General features: G+C 40.3%; 1 pseudogene; it reads right to left on the bottom strand.

Moving 5' to 3' along the window:
- Positions 1-516: 516 nt before the first annotated feature.
- On the bottom strand, positions 517-1,678 carry LOC149175650 (putative adenylate kinase 6, chloroplastic pseudogene; annotated as a pseudogene).
- Between the last annotated feature and the right edge of the window lie 9,600 nt (positions 1,679-11,278).

The raw sequence follows: 11,278 nt of genomic DNA, 5'->3' as shown, positions 1-11,278 counted from the left end.
TAAATTATTTTAATGTCAATTAAATATATATTAGATAAACCCGTAATTTTTTTTGATAATTATTATAATTAAAACTTTTTATTAATGTGTTTCTTAAAACGAGCATAAATCTATTTTAACTCAAATCTATTAAAAATTAAATTATAATATAAATATAATAATAAATATTTAATACAAACCCTGTCCTTATAAGAGCTCGTCTTCCTCGGACTTAAGGAAACAGGTTAACGGCCCAAGACCTAGAGGCATCTGGCAGGAGTGAAAGCCTGCTCCCTTACGGACCACCAGCGGGTTATTTCAGGTTTTCCTTGATAACGGTGATGAGTCAAACTGACATTCGCGGATAGCAGCCAGAGATGGCTGTCCTCACTGTTGGTTTGACACCTGAGTTTGATAGGTTTTGCCACCTTCGGAAAAGAACACTAGCAAGTTATTCCATGTGCTGCATTAGTCGTTAAAAGCCATTTGCTGGTTTCACCATTAAGTTATCATAAGTTATGAGTAATTTATGCTGATTTATTTGGGCTGGTTGTTGTACCTACAAGAAGAGTAATTATTCAGGGAGGGATTTAGTAATGAAGCTCCAACAGCAAATTCATGTTTACTGTCACTTTCTTCAATATTCAAGGCAGCCAATAGTTTTGTGCATGACTCAGGAATGCTCCCTGACCATTCAAATTCAAGTAGCTTTCCTCTGCTGCAATAGAAGACCTCAACAGGTCGGCCCTTATCGTGATATACACGAAACTTCTATTTCACAACTTCCTCCCGATCATCCTCCCTGCTTATCAGCTTTGACTCACACCTCGGTGGCGCCAGAAGAGCAGGCATGTAGATGGCCGGGTGTCCATATTTTGCCTCAATATTTACTGGAGCCACATTATAAGTGTTCCCACATTGGCTGCAGATTCGCCTTCCCAAACATCTTTGAAGCAACACATCTTCTCTGAGCTTGATGTTGACAGCCACATCGATTTCTGTTACTTTTTCTAGAATCTCAGCTTGTCTTCTTGTTCTTGGAAACCCGTCAAGAATAAATCCTGGTTCACCCTTCACACCACTTTTTTCAAGACACCTTGATAATAGATTAACAATGATCTCATCTGGTATTGATTTACAATACTTTCCACCTCGGTTGCAGAAGGCCCAGATTGGGCAAGCTCCTCTCTCAGAAGGTCCCTTGTTGCAATACGAGGAATGCCCAAAAATCGGGAAAGGCGGCTAGCATAAGTTCCTTTACCAACACCGGGGCAACCCAGAAAAACCCACTGCATATTACTTCCTTTGGTATCCCCCTTAAGCGTCTGGCTCCGTGACCCTTGATCCATACCTGCCACGCCCCCTTGATTTGAGGGTTTCTGGGAAGCTAAAGTGGAATAACCCATGCGATAAATAGGTCTCATCAGGCGGTTGATCGCCGCCATTGTTAAGATAAAAGAAAACCTCAGTTACCAGATTGTTCTGTTCCACAGATTTTGGGGTTGAAATTTGCTACTTACACCACTTAAGCCCTAAAAAATTTGCCAGTTACCCGATAAGTCTCCGAAATTTTCAGTGCTGCTCTGCCTTCGCAATCGTCAGCTCCTTGTTTGTTTGTTGATGCCCCTTTAACCATTGACAGAGATTTTATAATTGTCAAAGGCTTGATCATGGGCCGACTAGGGCGCCATCAAATGGATTTTTGGTTCCAACCATTACAAAGGTTTCACATGCTTTGCCCTCTTATTTGTCCCTGTCCCTTCGGGGCTGCAGGGACTCTTGTAATCGTTTTTTAAAATGCATATTACTTTTAGCCCAAAACAAGTGAAAGACTTTTTTTTTTCCGAAGGTGGCAAAATCTATCAAACTCAGGTACAGCCATCTCTGGCTGCTATCCGCGAATGTCAGTTTGACTCATCACTGCTATCAAGGAAAACCAAGCCACCTGTAATAACCCGCTTTTTCGTTTTAACTAAGTTTTTTTTTTGTGTTTTTTTTTTTTTTCGTATTAAAAAACTAATAATTTTCATTGCTTATTAAATAGCTTTTTTATTCCATTAAAATTTTTGACATCTTATTTGGCCTCATATCCAGGCGATATGAGGCCATCATATCCAGGCGATATGAGGCCATAGTTAAGCAATATAAGGCCATAGTTTGAAAACATATGAAGCCATAGTTAGACGATATGAAGTTGTAGTTAGAAAACATATGAAGTCATAGTTAGGCGATATGAAGTCATAGTTAGAAAACATTTTAGAGCATTCAATGAAGTTCGATGTTAAAGAATTAATACTAGCATTAGTTTTGAAACATTTAGTGTTTAATTCTATTGATATCTCAAAAACATGTATTATATATCTCGTTTTATTGGGAAGACACTTGTTGTTTTATGAGGACACTTGTATTCTAGATAGAAAACCATTCTACTACACTATTGTTTTTACTTTTTGTAGATATACACTTCTTTTGCTTCATTTTGCACCTCTTATTCTACTTCCTTTCATATTCTCTTTCCAACACATTGTTTCTTCTGCTTCCTGTAGATATAATTCATACATATTCAAATATGTCGGAATTAAGACAAAAGGTCTCCTACTTCCTACATATATAATTATGAAGAGGGACTTGTTTAAGAAAAACTATTACTAAGAAAATTATTGGTAAGTGCATTTTTGTGTTAACACTAATTTAGTTGAGTTAATTGAAAGTCACATGTTTGCATTAAAACTAGTCGAGTTGAACTAGTCATATAATAGTTTAGTTGATATATATCAAATTTGATGGAAAGTTTTTGATATAGAAATAGAGATACAAAAGAAAATTGATCTAGAAAATTTGTATACAAACTTCTTGTTAATTGCTCTATTTTTAAACCACATATGTTACTTCTATGTTTTGTTTTTAAATTTCCATGAAGATATTCTCTATTTAAAATTTCCATGCAATTTCGATGACATTGGTGTTCATCTTTTGATGACTAACTATAATATATCTCTTGCTTACCCAGATCTAAGGTAAGGGACTGAATGGATCGATTTTTTATTGAATGAGGAAAGCCATAAGCATAGCAGCACAATGGTTGGCCAGGTAGGTGGCAATGGCTTGGCATGAGGTAGCTAGTAGGGCAACCTAGCCTAGTATGCATAGATATCAGGGTAGTTGCGAGGCTTTTCGCCCAGGTACGCAGAGAGTCTACATAGTTCTTCTACCCCCTCTTCCTGTTCCCGCTACTAATATTTTCACTGTTATTATCGTCTCCCTACTGATGGTGCAAGCCGAACCAACCTTTCTGAAGCTAACACAAAGCCACATGCAATTGGCCGGAGAGCAATTGTATTTTTCACATTCAAGTTTAAATACATAAAGATAAACACACACTAACTCAATATTCGGTCGTTGGTTTGACCCAAACACGGGGCTACGATTCACATTTCATACCTATTCCTACTAGGTCTCACGGGTAGCAACGACCCATCCATCACAACATGGTTAGTTGCCGCTACGCCTGGGATAAGAAAATCATTCACAGGCCAATAATCCAAAACTTGGACCAGAAATCAGGGTATCGACATTTCAATTCTTGCTCGAAATTGGGTTATTCCCGTACTTACCTTTGCATACAAAAGTAATTTCATTGTCCTCTCCAGCTGTGATAATGGGATACCCTCGATCCTCAGACAATGCCCAAGATGGGAAGATTCATAAAACAAGATTTTTGAACATAAACCTGTCTTTCCCCTCTACATTCCCCTTAGAAATTATAATTACCCACATAAAGCTCAATTAAAAGAAATTCAAAAATTATAATTGCCCACATAAAGCTAAATTAAAAGATTTTTTTTGTTCTTTAAAGACATACCAACATTGAACCAAGGTTTCCAATCAGTCACAAAGTAGTGAAGTAGTTGGATTAAAGAAACACAAAACCAAGCATTTTAATTGTAGTCTAAAGAGGCTAAGGAGTGCAGGTTCTCTTCTTCCCCTACTATTGGGGAGGGAATGAATTTTTCAATACAACAAGATTCAATTTTGGGTAGCTTTCTAGTATGCCTGTGAGTTATCCGCTTCCTTGATCTACACTGCCAACAACCCTAATTTCCATGACTTCATCAAATTCCTAAATAATTATGCTCAACAATTGTACTTTCATTTTCTGCTAAGTAGCTCGAAGAAAAGCTGCAATATTCATGAAGCATAAGGATTATGGAAAAGACAACTTAAGCAAATTGATCAGCTGGAAAAAAATCCTCGCCCACTTACATGTATAGTTCATAGCTCTTCTCGCTTTAACCCCGACAATGTCTACATTGGACACTTCCATTGCCTCCATATTCTAGTATTGCACAACTGACATCACCTGGACAACTTCCCATCACCATTAGAAAAATCATGGAAGCGACCAGATTTTGATCCTCTGTTGAAACCCTGGAGGTTATCCTTGTCTATGAGAGAAAATTCATGGAAGCCACCATATTTTGATGCACAGTTGAAAAGTTGGAGGTTGTTCCCAAAAATCAATGTGAATAAACAACCCAGCCATCAAACGTTTTGCTAGGGGAGGAGGGGGTATCAAATGCATTAATGGGCTCATCTACTAGGTGACAACATGGGTATTCCCATGAAAAACACAACATGGATCTCTTTCCAACTAAGGACAACTGTTATTCCACTCACTGACCAATATTACAGGAAAATTAAAAATAAAATGCATACCTTTCATTTATTTATAATTTTATTTACACCTTTTTTCTATGTGAATGTATTTACCAAGTGTACATTTATTTATAGTTTTTTTGGTAGGGAATGTGTGAATGACTATTTGATCATATTTGAAATTATTATACATTTTATTAACTTGGTTTTATTTTTATGAATTTGGGGAAACATGTTTTTGATGTTTTATATTATGATGGCTTTCTTTTGTGCAATTATGATTATTCAGGATATGGAGAATTACTAAATAAGTATGCTAAACAATTGTGCTTTCGTTTTCTGCTGAGTAGCTCGCAGAAAAGCTGCAGAATTCATGAAGCCTAGGGATGATGGAAAAGACAACTTAAGAAAATTGATCAGCTGGGAAAAATCCTCGCCCACTTACACGTATAGTTCATAGCTCTGCCCGCTTTAACCTCGACGATGTCTACATTGGGCACTCCCACTGCCTCCGAATTTTAGTATTGCACAACTAACATCACCTGGACAACTTCATGTCATTGAGAGAAAATTCATGGAAGCGACCAGATTTTGATCCTCTGTTGAAACCCTGGAGGTTATTGATGCAGGAGCATCCAGCTAATGGCACCATGACCGGGTGTTGGTCTCCACCAAGGTGGAAAGTTTTATCAGTGTTTGGTTTCTTTATGTTTAATTAGTCAAAGCAGAATGTAGGGATTTGTTGTTTCTTTTTAATTTCAGTATTAGTTAAGGAACAATATAGCTAGTTAGGGTTACTGTCACAATTGTCTGTCTTTTAGTGAATAATTGTCTTATAACTGTTTCTTCCATTTTAGAACAAAAAAAGACAATCATATCAAATGTAAAATCTTGTAGTGCAAGAAGAACCGAATGAATTAACAGTTATGTAACTAATAGAATAAACAACTGAAAAGTAACTGTGCACAGTTCAGGTAACTGTGGACAAACAAGTACAAATACAAAATGTAAATCATTCTGAGGGGTTCAACATACGAGTACAGTAATAGAAGAATAGTAATAGAATACAGAGAACAATTTTTCTTTCATTTGAGTCCATCTGTAACAATATTGTAACATTTATCTACTTTTTCCTAATCATTAAATAAACCAGAATAGCAGATATGGTGCATGCATATACTTTCATTTGTTTTCTCTCCTAAAGAACAAAACGTAGACAACAAGAATTGCACGTGAGTTTCCAACACGAAGGTTGGCAATCAGCAAATAAAGCCCACGATCGAAAGAGTCAAGTGCATTACAAACAGTCCGAGCAAGAATGAGAACCTGAACGCTAAGTAATCAAACCCAGACAGAGGTAACAAGTATAAACTCAATCCATCGTAATTTTCTTTTCATTCCAACGAAAAAGGCATACATTTGTTTACATATGACAGTCCAGGGTTAACCCACCGGACAGAGTGAAAAGAAAACAAAACCAACGAACCAGCAAAACCCTAGACGAGGGTTTTGGGACGGCCACCCTTCAATACAAATTTACAGTTACAAAAGAGCGAAATATAAACAAGGGTTGTATCAAGTTAACCCAGGTCGCATAGCGACGACAGAGGCGTATGAGAAAACAAGTACTGGGACTCAATCCAACCTAATTGATAGAGACTAACCATAAAAACAAGTTGAAACAGTGGTAGAGCCTACCAGGAAAGGACCGTGGCGTTCACTCCAATCACGCCAAAGAGTAAACCCCCGACCTACAAAATCGAAACAGGGCAACACTGTTAACCCAACTGTCAATAGAGGAAAGCAAAAAAATTACCTAGAGGTTTAGCCCCGTGGGAAGAAAGAAAATCCAGTGAGCCACAATCCACGGTGACAACCTGAGACCGAGGAGCAAACGTTGTTAGAACTGGAGAAAGATGAGGAGGAAAATAAATCATGGAGGGATAATTTACCTCGAGCGAAATTGTGAGTAGGAGGAGGCCACCGTAGCTGTGACCTGTAGCATGCAAACCATTAATCAAATCTAACCAGTAGGATAGCCACAATAAAACAATAACAGTGGAGCAAATACAAGTCAAGTAACCGAACAGAACATACTGTAGCCATTCTCTTACACAAGCAAGCAGAACCATCACCCTGTGCTCAAGGAACCGAGCCCATAAGTCACCAGGACAAACACAAGTGCCATACTCACAGGTAGCACAGTCCATAGTTGGCTTACGCAGAGTCGTGGCTTAACATCACACATTTGCAGCATGAAATTCTTGTTTCCAGACCAAACCCTCAGCACAGCAGAGTCGCAGAACAAAAATGAAAGAGTGACAATAGAAGGTAGGGTTTTGGCATAGACCGAGGAGCGGGAAAACAAAAACCAAGGCAAGGACCGCCAGCGCAGTAACATTAAAGACTGTCATAAATGCCACCCAAACAAAGTCCAGAATCATCCAAAGATTAATCGCTAATCACAACTGCTAAGTCCTCAAAAATCATTGCTTAATCATTTAATTAGTGATTAGTGTAATATTGTGTTGTTTATAATCATTATTGGGCAGAACTACGGGCTGGTCCCATCATAGTGGTATCAGAGCAGGTTTTAGTGTTTTCTTGAGGAATGGAAGTTGGAAGACGAGGACGTGGAAGAGGTGCTCGGAGAGCAGCAGATGAAGGATTGAGAGAGGAGATCAGGATCCTTACTGCCCGTTTGGAGGCAGTTGAAGTAGGAAGGAGAAGGGATCTAGAGGTAGGAGATGACAGCGAAGAAGAAGCCATAGTGACAACAGATGGATCGGATGAAGAAGGGCCAGAAATGAGACTGTTGAGGTTGGTCCTATTGGCGAGCAGCAAGCCTAAACCAGAAATCCCAAATTATGATGGCAGCTTGTCCATAGAGGTTCTGTTGGACTGGATCAACAAGCTGGATAAATATTTTGAGTGTGAAGAGGTCAGTGAAGACCGTAGAGTTAAGTTCGCTGCAACGAAGCTGAAGGGACATGCAGCCCTGTGGTGGGACAGTGTCCAAACAGAGAGAAGGAGGATGAACAAGTTGCCAATCAAGAAATGGTCAAGGATGGTGGCCAAGTTGAAAGGCAGATTTCTGCCTAAGGATTACCAGATTGCACTACATCGGCAAGTGCAGAATCTGAAGCAGAAAGGGATGACAGTAAGAGAGTACACTGAAGAATTCTACCGGGTAAATTTGAGAGCTGGTTATACAAAGGACACCCCGGAGAAAACAACCAGGTATGTAAATGGTTTGAGGTTAGAAATATTAGATGAAATTAGTATTCTTTCCTCGAAAAACATTGAAGAAGCATATCAGAGTGCTATGAAAGTAGAGGAGAAGATCGCCAGAAAACAAAATGCTAGGAGAGGACGGGGAACCGGCAGAGGAAGAGGACAGTCTTATGGCAGAGGGCGAACTGCCAGCAGTAATGAAGAAGGTAGTAGTTCCAAAGCTTCTGGGACGGCAAAAAAAGATGACAACACGAGAGGTGGCAGGCCATATCAGCGAGGCAGGGAAATGGTTGAGGTAGAGGAGCTAACTATCAGTGTTATAGGTGCCACAAGTGGGGGCACAGATCTTTTGAGTGTCCTGAGGTGGAACAAGCTGGATAGAGGGGTGTGTACGTCGCACAGCCAGAAGAAGCAGAGGCACCTCCCCAAGAAGCAGAAAATGTGCTGGAAATAGGGGAAGCCTTAGTTTTGAACAAGGTGTTGCTAAAACCAGCCAAGGAAATAGCTGAGCAAACTCAAAGGAAAGCCTTGTTATGGACAGTTTGTAAGTCACACGGTAAGTGTTGTAAGCTGATTATCGATAGTGGGAGCACAGACAACCTGGTAGCCACAGAGATGGTGGAGAAGTTGGGGTTGAAGCAGTTGAAGCACCCCACTCCTTACAAGGTATCATGGCTGCAAAAAGGCCATCATCTGTTGGTAGATGAGCAATGCGAAGTGGAATTCCATATCGACAGATATAAGGATAGGGTCATTTGTGACATAATGCCGATGGATGTCACATACTGCTAGGCAGGCCATGGTAGTTTGACAGGAAAGTAGTACATGACGGGAAGACAAACTGTTATAAGTTTGTCAAAGGTGGGATCAAGCACACGCTTGTGCCCATCAAGGAGGAAGAGACAACAGAAACAAGTGGAACGAGAGTGTTGTTAATGGGCGGAAAACAGTTTTTAAAGCAGATTGAAGACAGTGAAGTAAGCTATGCTATTGTAAGAAGAGTAAAGACGGTGCTGCTACACACAGAGGTGTCAGATTTACCCACGGAAATTTAGCAGATGCTGTAGGAGTTTAGTGATATAGTGGTGGATGACTTGCCAGATAAACTGCCCCCTAAGAGAAGTATAAGTCATCATATTGACTTTATACCGGAAGCAAGTTTACCGAATAAGGAAACATATCGGATGAGCCCCAAAGACAATGAGGAGATCAAAAAACAGGTGCAGGAATTGATAGATAAAGGGCTGATAAGGGAAAGTTTGAGCCCCTGCGCAGTTCCAACAGTTCTCGATCCCAAGAAAGGAGGAGAATGGCGAATGTGCACAGATTCGAGGGCCATCAACAAGATCACCATTCGGTACAGATTTCCACTGCCATGGATGGACGACATGATGGACTGCCTGAGCGAGGCAGCATATTTTTCCAAGATTGATTTAAAGAGTGGGTATCATCATATTCGAATTCGAGAAGGGGATGAGTGGAAGACAACCTTCAAGACTAATGAGGGACTGTATGAGTGGCTGGTAATGCCATTCGGATTGAGCAATGCACCCAGTACCTTTATGCGATTAATGAATGAAATGCTGAAAGAATACATTGGGAAGTTTGTAATAGTGTACTTGGACGACATATTAATTTTCAGCAAGATGAGGGAGGAACACTTTCGACATGTTCGAAAAGTGTTGGAAAAATTGCAGCAAAATAAGCTGCTGATAAATCTGAAAAAAGTGTACTTTTTTGCAAAAAGAATTGGTTTATCTGGGTTTTGTGATTGTAGAAAATGAGTTGAAGATGGACCCAGAGAAGATTGCAGTGATTGTCAACTGGCCATCCCCGAAAAGTCTGTTTGAGGTACGTAGTTTTCATGGGCTAGTGAGTTTTTACCGAAAATTTATAAGAAATTTCAGTGAAATCTGCGCACCTATGTTGGACATTATAAAGAAGACAAGTCAGCCTTTTCATTGGACCGAGGCAGCAGAAAGGAGTTTTCAGCTACTGAAGAGGAAGATCATAGAAAGACCGATCCCGAGATTGCCAGATTTTAAAAAGCTTTTTCAGGTTCACTATGACGCAAGCGATACGACCATTGGAGCTGTACTTAGCCAAGAAGACAAACCTGTTGCGTTTTTTAGCGAGAAGTTGAACAAAACCAGGTAGAAGTATTCATCCCACGACAAGGAATTTTATGCTGTCGTCCAAGCATTGAAGCACTAGAGACACTATTTGCTGGGGAATGAGTTCGTTTTGTTCTCAGATAATTCTGCACTGTAGTATGTGATGCAATAGCACAAGCTGAATCATAAACATGCTAAGTGGGTTGAATATTTGCAGAGTTTCACCTTTGTGTTGAAACACATCAGCGGGCAGGCCAACAAGGTGGCGGATGCATTGAGCAGAAGAGCCTTACTCTTGCAGGAGAGTACTATACAAGTGTTGGGCTTTGAGCACTTGAAAGATTTGTATTAGACTGACATGGATTTTAAGGAGGCTTACGAAGTGTGTCAGAATCCTTTGGTGAGAGACAATAGTCCGTGGTTGGACTATAATTTGCAGGAGAAGCTGTTGTTTAGAGGAGGACAGTTATGCATTCCTGATTGCTCAATGAGAGAGAATATCATTCAGGAGAAGCATAGTGGAGGTCTAGCTGGACATTTCGGCATAGACAAAACATTAGAGTAGCTCAACCATTTTTATTATTGGCCCAAAATGCAAAGGGATGTGCAGAGATTTGTGACCAGATGTAAAGTGTGTCAGTTGGCAAAAGGACACAGTCAAAATACGGGTCTTTACACACCATTTCCCATTCCAAGTAGACCATGGGACTCAGTCAGCTTGGACTTCGTCTTAGGTCTACCAAGGACACAGCATGGTTATGATTCGGTGATGGTAGTAGTGGACCAGTTTTCGAAGATGGCGCATTTCATCCCTTGCAGAAAGACCAGCGATGCCACTCACGTGGCCCACTTGTTCTTTGCAGAGATCGTTAGACTACATGGTCTACCTAAGTCCATTCTCTTTGACAGGGACGTGAAGTTTACAAGGCACTTTTGGCACACCCTGTGGAAAAAGATGGACACGCAGTTAAGTTTTAGCTCTGCTTATCACCTGCAGACCGACGGGAAAATAGAGGTGGTAAACAGGAGTCTAGGGAACCTGCTACGAAGTTTGATTGGTGAAAATTCGCAAATGTGGGATCGAGTACTTGCCCAGGTGGAGTTCGCTTATAACGACTCGCCCAACCGCAGCACGGGTTACAATCCTTTTCAGATCCTGTATGGCATGCATCCTCGCGGAGTGCATGAGTTGCAAGATCTAGGATAGCAGGAAAGACGGAGTGCTGATGGGGAAGATTTCGCTAACGCGATGAAAGATTTGCACGAGTAGGTGAAAGTCAAGTTGCAGGACAATA

This window comes from Pinus tabuliformis, chromosome 4_1 (assembly GCF_031772625.1).
Source record: "Pinus tabuliformis cultivar Carrire ecotype Pingquan chromosome 4_1, CPIR1, whole genome shotgun sequence".
NCBI lineage: Eukaryota > Viridiplantae > Streptophyta > Pinopsida > Pinales > Pinaceae > Pinus > Pinus tabuliformis.
This window is presented reverse-complemented; position numbering and strand designations above follow the sequence as displayed.